A 16,008-nucleotide genomic window follows, 5' to 3' on the forward strand; every position below is an offset into this window, starting at 1 on the left:
AAATTAATTTCTAGCCCAGTCAATAGCACTGCAGGCTCTGAGCGTTTTGTCTTTTAGCTGTGTTTGCTAATGAGTGATGAGCAGATTTCACACTTTCAAAGGCAGAAAATGCAAAAAAAAAATAAAAATCTTACAGCTATCTCTAGGCCTGTAAACATATTCCCCATAGTCTCGCAGTGGTAGTTAATTAATTCAGACTGTGTATCAGATTTCTGTATAATATGGCAAGGAGGCAAGATGGTGCCAACAAGTCATCCTTGCCAGCCGCCCCATTATCAGTCAATAATGAATTTAGACCCTGAACCAAATGGCCTCATTCAATGCAATCAAAAATGTCTGATCCATCCATGGCAGCTTTGTATGCGTTATGTGTGAGCATGTGTGCGTAGATTTCTGGGTTTTTGTGGTCATGTATGCCCTGCGCGAGCCAGTATTCGGAAACGCCTGACCCAGAAAGCAGTACAAGGAACGTGAGGCATTACCCTGTCGAGCTCTCCGCCCCACCATTCATTTCCATCAAGACCTGTAATAATGCTTGTTCGCTCGGCTGAAATTGCTTTCTGCCTTTCGGGTCAGTACAACTGGACTGTGCGATGGGAGGTGGGGGGGGGGGGGGCGGTTGTTTCTGTCTAAGCGTTTTTTGCTCTTTCACTTTGGATAGTTAGAAGATATGACCTGTGTTCAGCCACCATGCTACAGTCATATTAGCGAAGTGATTTATATGTGCAGAAATGCGAGGCGGTTTTCATGATAGAGGTTTACGACAGCGTGATAGAGTGGCCTCCTGCTGCACCACATTCCGCCGCTTTCACATTTTCTTTCTGTTTCTCTCTGATGCTCTGCTCTTGCCACGCACAAAGCATTGAATTTATTAGTGCTGTGAGGTGATGAATAATGCACTCTGTCAATTTCTTTTTTACAGGCTGCTTTTCACTCAGAGCAACAGCCTGGCATAACAAAAATGTTTATCTCTCTCTCTATTTGAATAGCCAAACAGTTGTGTTTCCGATAAAGGAGGGGCACAAATGAACCCTTTGTTCTCTTCGATGACATACAAGAACTTTTGTGACAGCACACATTTTAAAAGTAGGAAAATGAAAGAAATCCTACTGTGGCTAATCTGCATGCAAACCTGCACGCACACCTGATTGGTTGTGAGGTAATTGGTAGTCTTCGTTCGACAGCGTGCTGATTGACCCGCCTTGACATTTCTCAACAACTCCGCACCCGCTTGTCAGCCGCTCCGGGTTCGGCTTGAGAAGTCACAGCCAATCATGCCGAGTTATGCAAAGAGCTCTTAGAAATGTGAAGAGCCAAACTGTAAGGGAAACAGCTCAGGATCAATCCAATCCCAATTATTAAAACTTTGAAATATTCTTCCTCAGAGTCCACACTTGAGGCATGACTGCATTGATTTTCCAAAAGCGCTCACTGATGGAAGTCACACTCACAGTTCATGCTCACAGCCCTACAGTGCTTTTTGATCACAGCTAAGGGCGAGTGTTAAAACGGGTGATTAAGCAGGGGCTGATTGTCCTCTCCCTTTTGAAGTAAGTGTGGAGAAGCTATATGCTGTATCAGCTCCTATAACAGCAATGTCATCAACATCTATTTTATCTTTAGGACAAGACGGCCCCTACTCCGCACTTTACTCAACTTCTTCACACTGAGGTGAGCAGATGTGAGCTCAGGCCAAAAGTCACGCCGTTATAAAGGAAGAGTTTAACATTTTGGATAATGTGCTTAGATTGTTTCCTGCAGAAAGTCAGATTTGAAGTTTTATTAATCTAAGTATTAATCCTACATTTTTAACTTGGGCCAAAAGAAAGTTAGCATAGCTTAGTGATTTGAAAAAAGATGAAACAGCCAGCTCTCTATAGGCGAAACCCCAACTACAAGCACTTTGAAATCTGTTGTTAATCACTTGTAAAGGACAACACAAATTAGGGTTTTATCACATGTTAAAGATCTTACAGACAAGGTATGTCATTGTGAGCTAGTTTGTATATTCAAAGACAAAGTAAGCTTTTTTGTTTTTTTACTTTGGAAATTGACATGGCCATTATGCTAAGCTAAGGAAGTGAACTGGCACTTCTCCAGCGACCAGATCAATTTCCAGTTTTGGTCCTCACCGGGATGTGAGCCGGCAACCCTCCGGTTCCTGACCCAAGTCCCTACAGACTGAGCTACACATTCAGCATACAGAATTAGCTGCTATTCTAGGAAGTTGACCAAAGACGCGTATTTTCCACTATGTCCTTTTTTTCCAGTACATACTGTACATGTAAAATCCCACCTTTGCATTGAATATACTTGTTTGTCATAAAAACATATTTTTCAGACTGGTTGACAGAAACAGGAATATTTGAGGTTTGGTTAGCCAAAAGGTGGGCTGTGATTTTGTTATAGCAAAAAAAGAGAGAAAATAAAGCATATCATGGGATCAATTGAATATTATCAAATTGGGATTAATCAAATGCAATGTACTGTACTCCTAATGTCATAAATCTGATGGGAATAACAAAGACATATTGGAAATCAGTAAGAACTGTACGAAACAGAAGGACTCAAAGGAGCCACACTAGAAAGCTGTTTCATTATTGAACTTCTTAAATATACAGGTTAATGCCTGGTGAGCTCACACTGGTGAGCTCACACAAACAGGAAACGTATTGTCACACTTGTCAGCCACACATGCGCACATTAAGCTGAATGACTGAGATCCCAATCACAGCCTGTATATTCCCACGCACTCCGGAGCTCAAAACATGCAAAACACTTAGAAACACCTGAGTGGGTGAATCCTGACAGTAAGAGAAAAGTCCACCCAAACGCTTGGGTCACTTTTGTAGGTGATTCATCCTCTTCCAGCACTACTCTCTCTTTTTTCTCCTGTGAATTACTAACAGCTCCTGTGGGTCCAGACCTTTCTATTCTTCACCTGCCCACCTAGTGATCCGAGTATGTTTCTGGCTCCCAACTCATATCCTGATCTGTCACCTGCCCACACTCCTGTTCCACATTACTTATCGGCCCCTGAACTTTTACTCACTAGGCCGGGAGACTCTATGAACAAATGTCTTGTGCATTTAGGCATTTGTTGAATTGTTTTCTTCTGGTTTTTTTTTTTGTTTTTTTACATTTTCCCAATGTGTGACGTTGAGGCTCAGAGTAGTTGGCTAAACTTAAAGATACTTTTTTTTTTAAAACCAAGACCAAACTTTACGTTGATATTTTGGTGATTGGAAAATGTTAATCCTTTTTGCAGCTACACTGTAGTTACTTTGTCAAAGGTGTATTTCCTCTGAATTTGAATCAATCATCTGAATCATTTTGCACATTTCATGTTGTCAATCTATGAAATTTAAAGAGTAACATTTCATAATTTCAGCCTCTGCCTGAAACGGTTAATTTCAGTTGCTGTCTCTTTAAGGCCCCCCCTCCTGATGTGCCCACTTTCTTTTGATTGGCCAGCTCTCTGGAGGCCTCCTGGAGAGCAGAACACTGCAGGGATGCCAGAGGAGGGCTTCCCTCCAAGCCTGGCAGGAAAGAGCCTATGTTTCAGTTGCTTAAATAGAAGCCTGAACCAATCTTGAGATATTTTTGGTTTGAAATTGGGTCTAACTATCACTTGATCTGAAGCATATTATAGGTCAACTTTAACATCTCTACACCACGCAAAAACTTGGCTTGAGGAAATATGCACACTGAATTAAAACTAGTTTTTTATCATAATTTCTATATACAAATGTAATTAGTTTTGTTTAAACAGAATGACACAACTTTGACTTGTTTTTAGATAGAAAGCTAAGGATTAGTTTGAATGCACTTCAAATTGCAGTTAACTTTAAAACGCACAAGGTGTAGTATTTTACTATCACTAAACTGTTGCAGGTGAATATAGCACAGTACGACAAACTCATGGCTAGAACTATCCATCCATCCATCCATCCATTATCTTTACCGCTTTTCCTGTCCGGGTCTCGGAGGGAGTGGCCTGAGCCGATCCCAGCTGTCATTGGGGGAGAGGCAGGGTACACCCTGGACTGTTCACCAGTCAATCACAGGATTGACATATAGAGACAGACAACCAGCCACACTCATAAAAATATGTATAAGTGATGGGTAAGTTTGAAATAGAAAAACTGATCACATTGTATTTGTACTGTTGACTCTCTGAGGAAAATTGTGAAGAAGTTTGAGGACTTAACATTGTTGATAAAAAAAAAACTATCTGCAGAATAGAAGTAAGATATATAAATAATGATATCCAGATAATGTAGAATGCTGAGCTCATTTATTGGTGACAGAGGAAGAATGTGTGAACAGTGTAAAAGGCCTTCACTGCAGAGGCTTCAGACTTAGTGCTGCTGTCCTGGGCCACAGGGAGTGGATTGCCTATTTGTTGCATCAGTGGGTTTAGCGGTTGCAAAGGCGGGTAGGGGGAGCGGATGCAGGGCCCTGGAGGAAGCCACAGTTTCCAAACTTTTTGGGAACAATTATTGGATTTTTATAAAGTGACTCTGTGGACATGGATGGCAGACATGGAGACTAACAGATGCCTGGGTGGAAGTTTGTGACTCTTGCAGGGGAATACCATCAAAGGGAACCTAGGTAAGGTAAGGTCCATTCATTTATGTATCTATTATTTATGAATTTCTAGATTTGCTAGCTCTAGCTTCTCATTTGGCGACCTGTTTGGCTGTTTAACTCTTGTTACTGGTGTGTGAATATGATTGTGAGGGCACTCTCTCTGTAGCTTCTCACTGAGGTTGGTAAATGTATTAACTACATTTACATCTACACTGAGGTAGAGGCAGTTGTGTTTGTGACTGATTTGCCTTGATTAAGACCAGGTGTATGGAGTTTATATAATCTTGGACTCCAGTGTTCTGTACTGACTCATTTTCTCACCTTCAGAGGTAGTGAGAGGTTCTCCCTGTGTTTTCTCTCGTTGTCTGCGTGTGCATGAACACAAACAAAGAACTTTTGGTGTGTTTGTTTTCCATTGCTAGTCTCTCAGTGAACAACTTGGAGTGCTGGGTAGTTTTGTTGCTACACCAGCCTTTTGTGTTCACTTTTAAGTCCTCCCTGGTAGCCTTTGTTGGTTAAGTGTCTTCTCGGTCTCCTGGACAACTTATTGTTGAGTCAGCCGCTTGCCAGCAGTGGTTTAGTTAATCATGTTTGGTGCATTATTTAGTTTAAAAGGCTGTTTTGGCTCTATACTCTGTTTTCCCCCCTCTCCAATCTATCGCGTGAGATTTTTGATAACTTTAAGACACCCCTGGGTCCGCTCATGTGTCCCTCTTCCCCCTTTCCTGACAGTGATTGTCTGACTGCTGCTGTGACTGCGTTGGCTTCCTTTATGTTTGCTTCTTTATCAATGATTTGGTAGGCTCTGAAACTGAATTGCCCTTCTGGTATTAATAAAGTTGTCTGAATCTGAATCTGAAAGGCATGAAATTATATGAAATCGTAAAGCTATGATCCTTAACATTTTTGTCCTGAACTGCATCCACCTGTGGTGCAGGTGGATGCAGTTCAGTTGGGTTTGGACACCACAACTGCTTGGTCTATGAGAATAAAAAGATAGTAGTTTATGTTAAAATCAGAACACTGGATACATTTTTAAAACTACTACTATGTGAGTTACATTAATTATGTGACAGTGATGCTCAATCTCTAGTCTCCTGCCTTAAAGTACGCTGTTAATCCTATCGTTTTCCCACTAATGCTAACCCAAACAGACTTAATTACTCTTTATTGTATGTCAGCTGGCTTATACATTCTCTGCCATTGGAACCATTTGGGTTTGCCACCTTAAGTCAACGCACAATTTAGGTCATGAAAAAATGTTGAATGGATTTCTGTTGTTGAACAAATAAACCAATCACTGTCTTGTTTTCTAAAAAATATTTTTTATAATCAATCACAATTTCTGTCACAAGCACATTGCATTTTTCTGTGGACGTTTCACACACCGATAATGCATTCCTTGTTATCCCAATTGGATGTTTTTCTTTTTATTGTAAGGGACTGACAGTAGAGAGTTTGCACTAGCACATACTTTGTAAAGCGTTGACAAAATTACTGCAAATAAACAATAGGCAGTGACGCTCAATGAGACAGAATTGTGCACACTTAATGTTTGATTACTGTAAGTCATTAAGGCAGGCATCATCAATCCATGGTGGAAATGGTCCAGTTCCCCACAATTAATAAACACAACTCTACAGAGAGAATGTTTTTCTTTGCAAAAAGAGTGAATGGCTTTATTAACAACCATTCAGTGTTAAAAACTGTCATTTCTATTTTTTTTTTTTTTTTAAAACCTGTCATGACTCTAGCTGCACATGTTCACTATAATGTGATATTTCCTTGTGTTTGCCTATCCGGTCTTCACATGTAATAAAGATCCTTGAGTAGCAGTAAACTGAACCAAACCTGGATATTGATCAAAATTCTACACGAATCCAGAAAATTGATGAGCTACAAATACACAAGGAGCTCTGACTGCAGGTACAAACAGCTCACCTCTCATGGCAAACAGCCAGCTTTCATCCGGGATGCAGCTACAGAAAATCTAATACAGATGACTTCATCATTTTTGCCTAGTGACCTTTCTGGCATCCTTCCCTACTCTACTCCTCCCTCTCCTCCTCCTCCTCCTCCTCCTCCTCCACCACACACCCTCCTCCTTTTACAACCTTCCCACAGTCTCTGCAGCTCTTTAAATGCCCACCCTGCCAGTCTCTGTAGTTGTATTTCTCCCTCACCTTGCCTCCCCTTCCAACACACACACCCACCCTCCTCCCCCACACTCCCTCCCCCTCTCAAGGGCATTATTCATAGTGAGGTTGAACACAGCCTTCAAGGTTAAGTGCCAGCGAGTGTGCTACCGAAAACTGTGCTGAGTTGCACCCCGTGTCGCCTCTGTCACTGCTCCCATTTGGCAGCTGCACTGATCACATCTCATCCCAAAACCAATGGGTCCTTGGCCGCTGCTGCCGCTGCCGCTGCTGCAGGCGAACGTAAGCAGAAGGCAATCAATAAGTTTCAATATAGCCCTGCTGGCGACTGTGAATGAAACTCAATTTTATTTTGCAAGATTGTGCATTTATTAGATGAACTGATATTGATGGCAGTATTGGCAGGCTGCTCGTCTCCAATACACACACGCGGGCCAGTTTTGGTTTAACGGTAAGGGCTGTAATTCAGTGTTTTTATAAGACATTACCACTGTCCTGGATCCAGGAGGGTGAAGAGAAGGCTGTTCTCTCTTAGTTTGATTACTTTCAGATTATTGCTGGCTCAGACAGGTTCTTTCCATTGGCTAGCTCTCTTTTTGTCATACTTTATTTGAATCTAACAGTTTTATGTCACATTATTTCCTCCCTGTGGTCCTGTAGGCCAGTGGCATTTTTTTTAATCAGTTGAAATTAGTAAATATTAATGACAAAATGATGAATTATTTCTGCTAATATTCAAAGCTTTGGGAAAAAAATCAAAGCAACAAAGCTCAAGGTAATAGATAAATGGTTGGAAAAGCTTAAAATAATAAATGAATAAAGGGCTAAGATGAATCATTTATTACAGTTAGCCAAAGTATTAAATGTATAAGTAGCTAAAAGTAAGCTTAACATCTACAGTAACTGGTTAAAATGAAGGGTTAGAAGTACCACTTAAACTGTGACAATAGTAGTTTATTATTATGAAATGGTCTCTAGAGCCATGACCCGATGACGATGAGTCCAATACATAATGATAATCAAATCCAAAGTATGTTTTTTTTACTTTATGGATCTGAGAACAGCCTTCTGCAGTGACTGACACTCGCTCTGCATTAGACAGTTATTGTAAAAGGTTGTTCTTAATTGAGAAACATTTCTGATACGTTCTTGTAAAATTGTTGTATTTGTCTACTTGTAAGTAGATTCAAATGTATAAACCAGATTACGAAAGCTGTGGCTCCTAACAACACCGTTAGGTTGTAAACCTTGGCCTTACATCCACAGACTTTTGACTTCTGCAAACTGTGGCCAGAGAAAGTGTTTAACATTCGGGTCTGCTTTGGCTACAGCTTGCTAATGTTAGCATCCTAGCGCAGGTTAATGGTGTCATTTTGCCATCTCAACAGGTGAGCTGCTTCATTCTGTAGTTGCATTTAATCACTTTTTGCAAAGCGTATAAAGACAGACAGACTTTTGGAAAGTTTCTCTTCTGCATTTTAAATCCACATGCTTGAAGTTCTGCGATGGAGAACTGTCAATTGATGCAGAAATTTGGGACGTTCTTGTTGTTTTCTCCTTGTGAGCTAACTTACTCTAAATGGTATGCACCCAATCTCATGTTACTCCTGGTAAAAGGTCAAACTCTGAGTCTCACGAGATATTAAAGACGCTATACACGGTATGCAGGATGTGAAGCAAAACTCATTGAACCGGTTCATAACTTTGGAACTGGGCAGTCGAGCAGGTCGTAGTATATGTTTTTACCCATCCAGGCCTCCAGACAGATTCACTCAGATCTTTAACATTAAGATCAGTTTCTGATTCAGATCGGTTTATCTTTACACCACCTTATGTACCTACGAAGAATGCCAAAGGTATAAATGTTTCAAATAGAAGATAAGATGTCGACTATCTTTACAATAGTTCAAAATAAACTACACTTACATAGTCAAATCCAATCAGATATTAGGAAAGACTGAAGGTGAATTAATGAACAATGTCTGATATATAGCTGCTTAGCTTGCGGACATGTGTTTTTGATATATCAAAAGTGGATTTGAAAATGGTTTCTAACTTTCTCCAGTCTGCCCTACATAAATGTGTTAAGCACAAGAAGCAGTATTTATTTATCTGCCAGTCTTCTAGCAATGATGAATGTGCTGAAGACGTTGTATCGATGTTTTCCGTTTAAGACTCGCTGGTAGTGCCGTAAATTCTGGCAACTCCTCAAAACTGCTGGAGCAGCTATCCTCCTCCTCCTCCTCACTGGAAGACTTGCCCTCTACACTAAACTGAAAGCAGCCAGAGCAAATCTCCACGAATCAGACCAAATAGTGGTTAAGAAGTATGTTTGTGGATTGATTCATATCAAGTGTAGGCCTGCTTAATCCAGTACCCTCTTTAGCCCTTTTCACATATGACTGCTCTGGATACTCTCCTGACCTGGCTGTTCACATATGCACCTCACAGTGGGAGACTTTCCCTGTCAGACGGGAGAAGGGGTGGGCGGGGAGAAGGGATGTAAAAAAAAAATATGACGCGGAAGCAGCGGACGAAACAATCAAGTCTGCTATTGGAAGCTATTATGAGAATATTTGCCTTTTTATCAGTGCTACATGAAGTCCGACTGAATCACAATATCAACTAAAGAGCTGGGAACAACATACTGATGAACAGAATGCATTGCGATTAATTATGTGCACAGAGATCGTAGCGGTCGTGTGCATACAGTCCATGCACTGGCTACAGGATATAAAACATTCCTCTCCCGCTGGCTCCAGGTGAACTCCTGCTGTGTTTTCACATCAGCTCACTCGGACTTGCTGCAGCAAATTCACCAGGAGGCTGGCAGGAGAAAATCCGGGTTAAGTCTGAGTAAATAATTCAGTTCTTTGCGTTCACACACACAGCTTCTCCCATAACATATCAGGAGTTTTCAGGAGTTTTCTGGCAAGTGTGAAAGCCCTATTTGATTTCCTTTGATTTTGAAATCCACAACGACGTTAACATACTCAAACAGGCAATAAAGACTTCTGGTGTCGGAGTAGGTCATTTATTTGCATTGTTCTGAATAAATTGGTGATTTTCATTTTCCTAAAGCTAAAAATGGGAGACTTATTGATTCATTTTGATATGCTGTAGGGCATGCATTGGAAGGGTTGGTAATATGTATTACAATCTTTTAGAGCTTAGTGATATATCAAAGGGTTATAGCCTAAACTTTAACCTTTCATTGGGTCAAAGCTACCATTGTAGTTGGCAGGGGCTTTTTCCACAAAGTATTTTAGTATAGTTGGTTGATTGGGATAAAGATCCCAATTTTTTATTTTATATTTAAACCTGTTTTATTCATGCAACCTCTATTTGGAATTGGAATAGTATCAAAGATCACCCTCGTGCAATTTCATGGTACATGTGCAGGAAAAGCGCCTACTTTTTTTAAGTTCTCTCGTGTTTTTTTTTTTTCAAATAAATCAGACATACATGACGGGGCTTAACCAGGGCTGGACAGATTTGTGATGGGACTATAGCGCCCCCTAGCCCCGGTGTAGCGCTGTGCTTGTATATGTGCGTACATGCGTGTGTGTGCTTGTGTGTGTGTGCTTGTGTACCGACCCTAATCAGGAGTAATTTAATTATGGAGGATCAGGTGTTTTTTTTCCTCTTAATTATTTGATTTGGACCACTTCACTAGCTTGGGTAATCAATCTTACAAAACACACTTGTATACTAAACATACTCCAATCACTGCTAGTGTAGGTGTAGTGTCTATGTATATCCACTCTTTCCCCCCTTTGCCCCTTTTCTAACAGACACACACTCACAATTTGGATGAATGCATCACTCTTCTTCTCTTTTGGACGTCCCCCCAAAAACACACTCAGGCAAATTTGTTTAAACGGCCCCAGTGCAGCATACAACTATTCCCTGCCCTCCTCTGCACACCTCTTCATCTCCTCTCAATTTCTCTCACATACACACACACACACACTCCGTCCTTTGCAGTCCTAGGGATGAGGCTGGGTAGCTTCAAGGTGTTTGGGAGCAAATCATCTGTTTACTGGCCCCACTGCGCTAGGTACAAGGCTTTACTTACAGGTCCTGAGGCTGATGTCCACTTCAGGGAGGAAGCTGTGGAGAGATTTAGTGGGATCATTAGTAGGAGAGGAGAAGCCGATGGAGCATTATAGGAACCTCTGACGAAGTGGAGCCAAGCGTTACTGTATACATTGAAAATAAATGGAGCAAAATATTAAAGCCCCCAGAAGCCCAAATGCACAGGTCTAACTTTGCAGTTTAGGGTTTATGTACATAATAGGAGGCATCCTAAAACTATTACAAATTATGTGTGAATCAAAATAAAATAATTGTCATTTTAGTTTTTGTGAACTTCACTGATATTAAGTCCAAATTGGACTTTGTAATTTGTGGTTTATAATGCAGAACGTTATTCCATGAACAAGTAACAGACCAACGTGGCATGGTAGCTGTTTGGTTGTTTACACCTTAGCCGTCAGCTATGTCATTGGGCCAAATATTGACAGTCCATCGTGTTTAATGTGGACCGAGACAGATAAATGGTACAGAGCAGCGATTGACTATTGCATTCATAGCTTTACTTCTTCGCTAATGTAACTAACATAACATGCGTATGCTTACTCCTGACAACGATTTAAATAGCGAAGAATTCTGAAAGACTTTAGCTTTGTCATAATACAGCACTAACTATTAGTACATAGCTATCATTAAGCATCACATTCATAGCTTTGGGGAAAAAAAATAGGGGCAACACGAATAGTGTTGCAAGTTAAAGCTAAATGCTACATTTTCAAATGGCAAGGCTAATCCAGCAATTTAAAAGTAGAGTTTTGGGCAGCACTACTGATTGTTATGTGAGCACTAGCTGTGTGCCGAGTGGAGCACACGTCAATCAAAACAGAGGTGATTTCAATCAAAATGAGATTTTCCAAACCTTTAGAGTCTTGAGAAATGAATCCAAACAGAAAAATAGGCTGTTTATGAATCGGGTTTTCTTTCAGTTGGGAACATTTATTTCAGCTCAGATTTTTGTTGATGCTTAATGAGACTCTTACCTTTGATATCTTATATGTATTTTACCCTTTCAAGCCACGTTTCCAAAGGATTTAAAGATGAGCACACATACACACCTCCTACAGTACATGGCTCTTTTATCACAGTGAATCTTTTAAAATTGAGCATACTTCGCTTTTGGCACAGTTTGCACTCATAGTAACATGCTGAGAAAATAGACACATTCCAAGGTTCTTGTATTTGATCTTCACCGCTGGTTACTTTCAGTATCTTCTTTTTTGTTCTTAACTAGACTTTTGATATGAAAGATGTTTTTGCCTCTGAGAAGTGCCTGCAGTGTGAAGACTTGCAAAAAAAAAAGAACTGCTGTTTAATTTTACCTGAGCAGAAAATGTTGCCAACTTGTTTTTTTGATGTGTAAATTTTTCTGCTTGGCATCCTCTAAAACTCAACTGTTATCCAACAGCCATCTGTCTTTGGCTCGGTTGTGTGCGGATCAATTTTATTGAGGCTCATATTCGACGCTGAGGGCAGCCTTGAGAGCAACATGCATGGATGTGATGCTCATACGAAGGCTAGTCAGCTGAGGACACAAAGACTGATTTATTACTTTCATATGTGGGAGGAGGAGGAAGTGAAGGTGGAAATGAGTTACAGACTTGAACTCTCCTCCTGTCCCTGCTCATTTTCATCTCCAAATTACCTAGACTGGCCTCAGCATGCAATAACTGTAAATCACAGCATGCGAAGGGAATGATTTTGCCATTTCCAAAGGGTACAGGAGCCACAATGGTGAATAATAAGATAAGGGATCAAAGAGAACCCAAAGACTAATTAGAAAGCATCAATAATGAGTCATGGGGGTCTTAGGTGCATGGCCACCCGTTCAGAGGTTAATAGATGAAGGGAAACTCGTCCCACTGACATCCCATTGACACTGGTGCTAGGTGTCTCTGAATATGCAATGAGACTGCTCAGTCAAACGCTCTCTGTCTCTGACAAAGTGGAAACAGATGATCTGAATTACAGGCATCGTTATTGTTGATTTCAGGATGAGTTCAGTCAGTTAGCAGCCCCCTTTGGATGCGGAGAGTTGTTTCACCAAGACATCAAACCCAATATTCCTTGTCAACGGCTGTTGTCATAGCGACTCACTGACTGGCAGAGAGGAGCGCTTGCTCTCATTGGAGGTGGTTAACATCTCATGACTGAGTGAGCGAGGCAATGTGACAGCGCAGACATATGGTTTGGTTCATTATATACTCCGCCGCCGATGTTTCCTGGCACCTGAAATAGCTCGTCAGCGGATCTTTTAGTTTGTCTCGGAGCAAATGTTCTCATTCTCTCAGGTTATTTGGTTGTCAGGAAGAAGCACCTCATCAATCTGGATTTCATAAAATGATTTTCTTTGTTGATTTATGGTTAACACAAGACTTAATAATAATAATAATAATAAGATATTGTTTTTTATAGCGCTTTTCTAGGAACCCAAAGACGCTTTGACAAAATATAAAGCCATAAAAACAAAACAAAAAACGACGAGGACAGTACAATGAAGAAGTAATGTAGGGGGAGGGGGGGAGTTAGTGGTTGTAGGCAGTGATGAAGAGGTGAGTTTTGAGGGATTTCTTGAAGGAGGTGAGTGTGGGGGAGTCTCTAATGTTTTTTGGGAGTGAGTTCCAGAGGGTGGGAGCAGCAACAGAGAAAGCCCTGTCCCCCCAGGACCGAAGGTTTGTCCTGCAGAGGGGGGACAGGAGGTTTGCATCTGCAGACCTGAGAGTGCGGGTGGGAGTGTGTCGGTGGAGGATGTATTGTATTGAAGTTTTTTTAGTGAGTGTGATGGTGATCCGTAGAGGAGACTGTTGCAATAGTCTAATCTGGAGGTAATGAATGCGTGGGTGAGGGTCTCAGCAGCTGAAAATGAGAGAGATGGGCGAAGGCGGGCGATGTTTTTGAGGTGGAAAAAGGTTGTTTTGGTGATGTGTTTGTCGTAGGAGGGGGTTTGGTCGAAGATGACACCAAGGTTACGGATGTGGGGGGAAGGGAGCACTGTGGAGCCATCGATGGTGAGGGAGAAGTTGTTGGTGGATTTGATGAGGGACTTGGGGCCGATGATGATGACTTCTGATTTGTCGCAGTTGAGTTTGAGAAAGTTGGTTTGAAGCCAGGATTTTATTTCTGTGATGCAGTCAGTGAGGATTGAGTGAGTGGCAGGAGTGATGGCTTTGGTGGCGATGTGGAGCTGGATGTCGTCAGCAAAGCAGTGAAACTGGAGACCATGGCGGCGGATGATGTGACCAAGGGGGAGCATGTACATGATGAAGAGGAGGGGACCTAGTACTGAACCTTGGGGAACACCTTGGGAGAGAGGAGCAGTGGGGGATTTGCAGTGGTTAATGCTGATGAACTGGTAGCTGTCAGAGAGGTATGATTTGAGCCAGGAGAGTGCAGTGCCGGTGATGTTGAAGGTGGTTTCAAGACGGGAGAGAAGGATGGAATGGTTGATGGTGTCAAAAGCTGCGCTTAGGTCCAGTAGGATGAGGATGTTGAGATTTCTGGCATCAGAGGAGAGGAGAAGGTTGTTGGTGATCTTGAGGAGAGCTGTTTCGGTGCTGTGGTGGGAACGGAAACCAGATTGGAATGATTCATAAAAGTTATTGGCAGAAAGGTGGATTTTAAGTTGAGCTGCAACGGCACGTTCCAGAAGTTTTGAAAGAAAGGGGAGGTTGGAGATGGGTCTGAAGTTGTTTGGGATGTCAGGATTGAGTCCAGGTTTTTTTTTCAAAATGGGGGTGACAGCAGCAAGTTTGAGAGATGGTGGAACGGTACCTGTGGAAAAGGAGGAGTTAATTGTTGAGATAATGAGTGGGGATAGGGTAGGAAGGCAGGCCTTGACAAGACTGGTGGGGATGGGGTCCAGAAGGCAGGTGGAGGTTTTCATTCCTGTTGTGAGGTCAGAAAGCTCTGCAGAGGAGATGGGGGAGAACTGAGACAGGGGCTGACAGGTTAAGGGGGGGGCAGGTGGAAGAAGGGGGGACAGATACAGGGGGGCTAGGTTGTTGTAGATGGTGTCTATTTTTGTTTGGAAGAATGACAGGAAGGAGGTGCATTTGTCTGCTGTGAAGGAATGGGAACCGTTGTCCAGAGGGTTGAGGAGTTTGTTGATGGTGGAGAATAGTGATTTGGGGTTTCTGGAGCCAGACTGTATGAGATGGGAGTAGTAGGTGGATCGGTCGTGGGAGAGGGCATCTTTGTAGAGTTGGAGGTGATCTTTGTAGGTTTGTGCGTGTACAGTGAGTCCAGTTTTGTTGCGGACTTGCTTAACAAATGCGTACCAGTCTGGGGAACAGAATAAATTAATTTAAAAGAGTGTTCTTGCTCCATGCTTTTCTTACACAACACTTAAAAAGTGTTTTTCTTAGACAACACTTAAAAACACTTACAAAGTCTTACAACACAAATAAGGACAGTAGAAGCTTTTTACATATTACACTTTTTCACACAGTAGCCATTTCCTCAACGTCATTTTCTGAGTGAGAAGCTCCAATATCATGAGTACTGCTGAGTGCCAGCTTGTAAATCGTATAAATATTGGGAATTTGACAAATCATTTTTATTTTATTCCTGTAGTACTGTAGGTTAAACCACCAGTGGTAGTGTAACCAGTTTGTGTTTTATGCCCCATCGCTCCAATTTATGACCTAACTATGCCAGGCATTATTTTTCAATAAGAAAGTAAACTTGACCAAACTGAAAAGTTTTCAAATTATCATTAGTCAGGCTCTTGGGGGCGTTAAACTAAAAAGTAAATGCTTTGCTTGTCTTTGTGTTACCATGATGCAAATTTCTTAAGTTATCAAGAATGTTTAAAACAACCAGGGCCAACCTAACCCAAAAACATTACATGAACAAATCAAATCAAATCAAATCTCTGCTCATTTGTGTTTTACTTATTTCATTGCATTCTTTCAAAAAACTCAATGTATTCTATTTGATTAATATTTTTCTTACTATATTTCTACTGCTATGTTGTATATTTTGGAGCAACTGTAACGATCGAATTTCCCTCTGGGATTAATAAAGTATTTCTGATTCTGTATTGCACCTCTTCTGCAATATGCTTTACACAATTAATCAGTTTTCCAGTTTGATTTTTAAGGCTGCCATTATATAGTTTAGAACTGCTCCTTGCGTACAATACAATTATGCTGAAGTACCATTGATA

The sequence above is a fragment of the Labrus mixtus genome, chromosome 22 (assembly GCF_963584025.1).
Source record: "Labrus mixtus chromosome 22, fLabMix1.1, whole genome shotgun sequence".
Classification (NCBI taxonomy): Eukaryota; Metazoa; Chordata; class Actinopteri; order Labriformes; family Labridae; genus Labrus; species Labrus mixtus.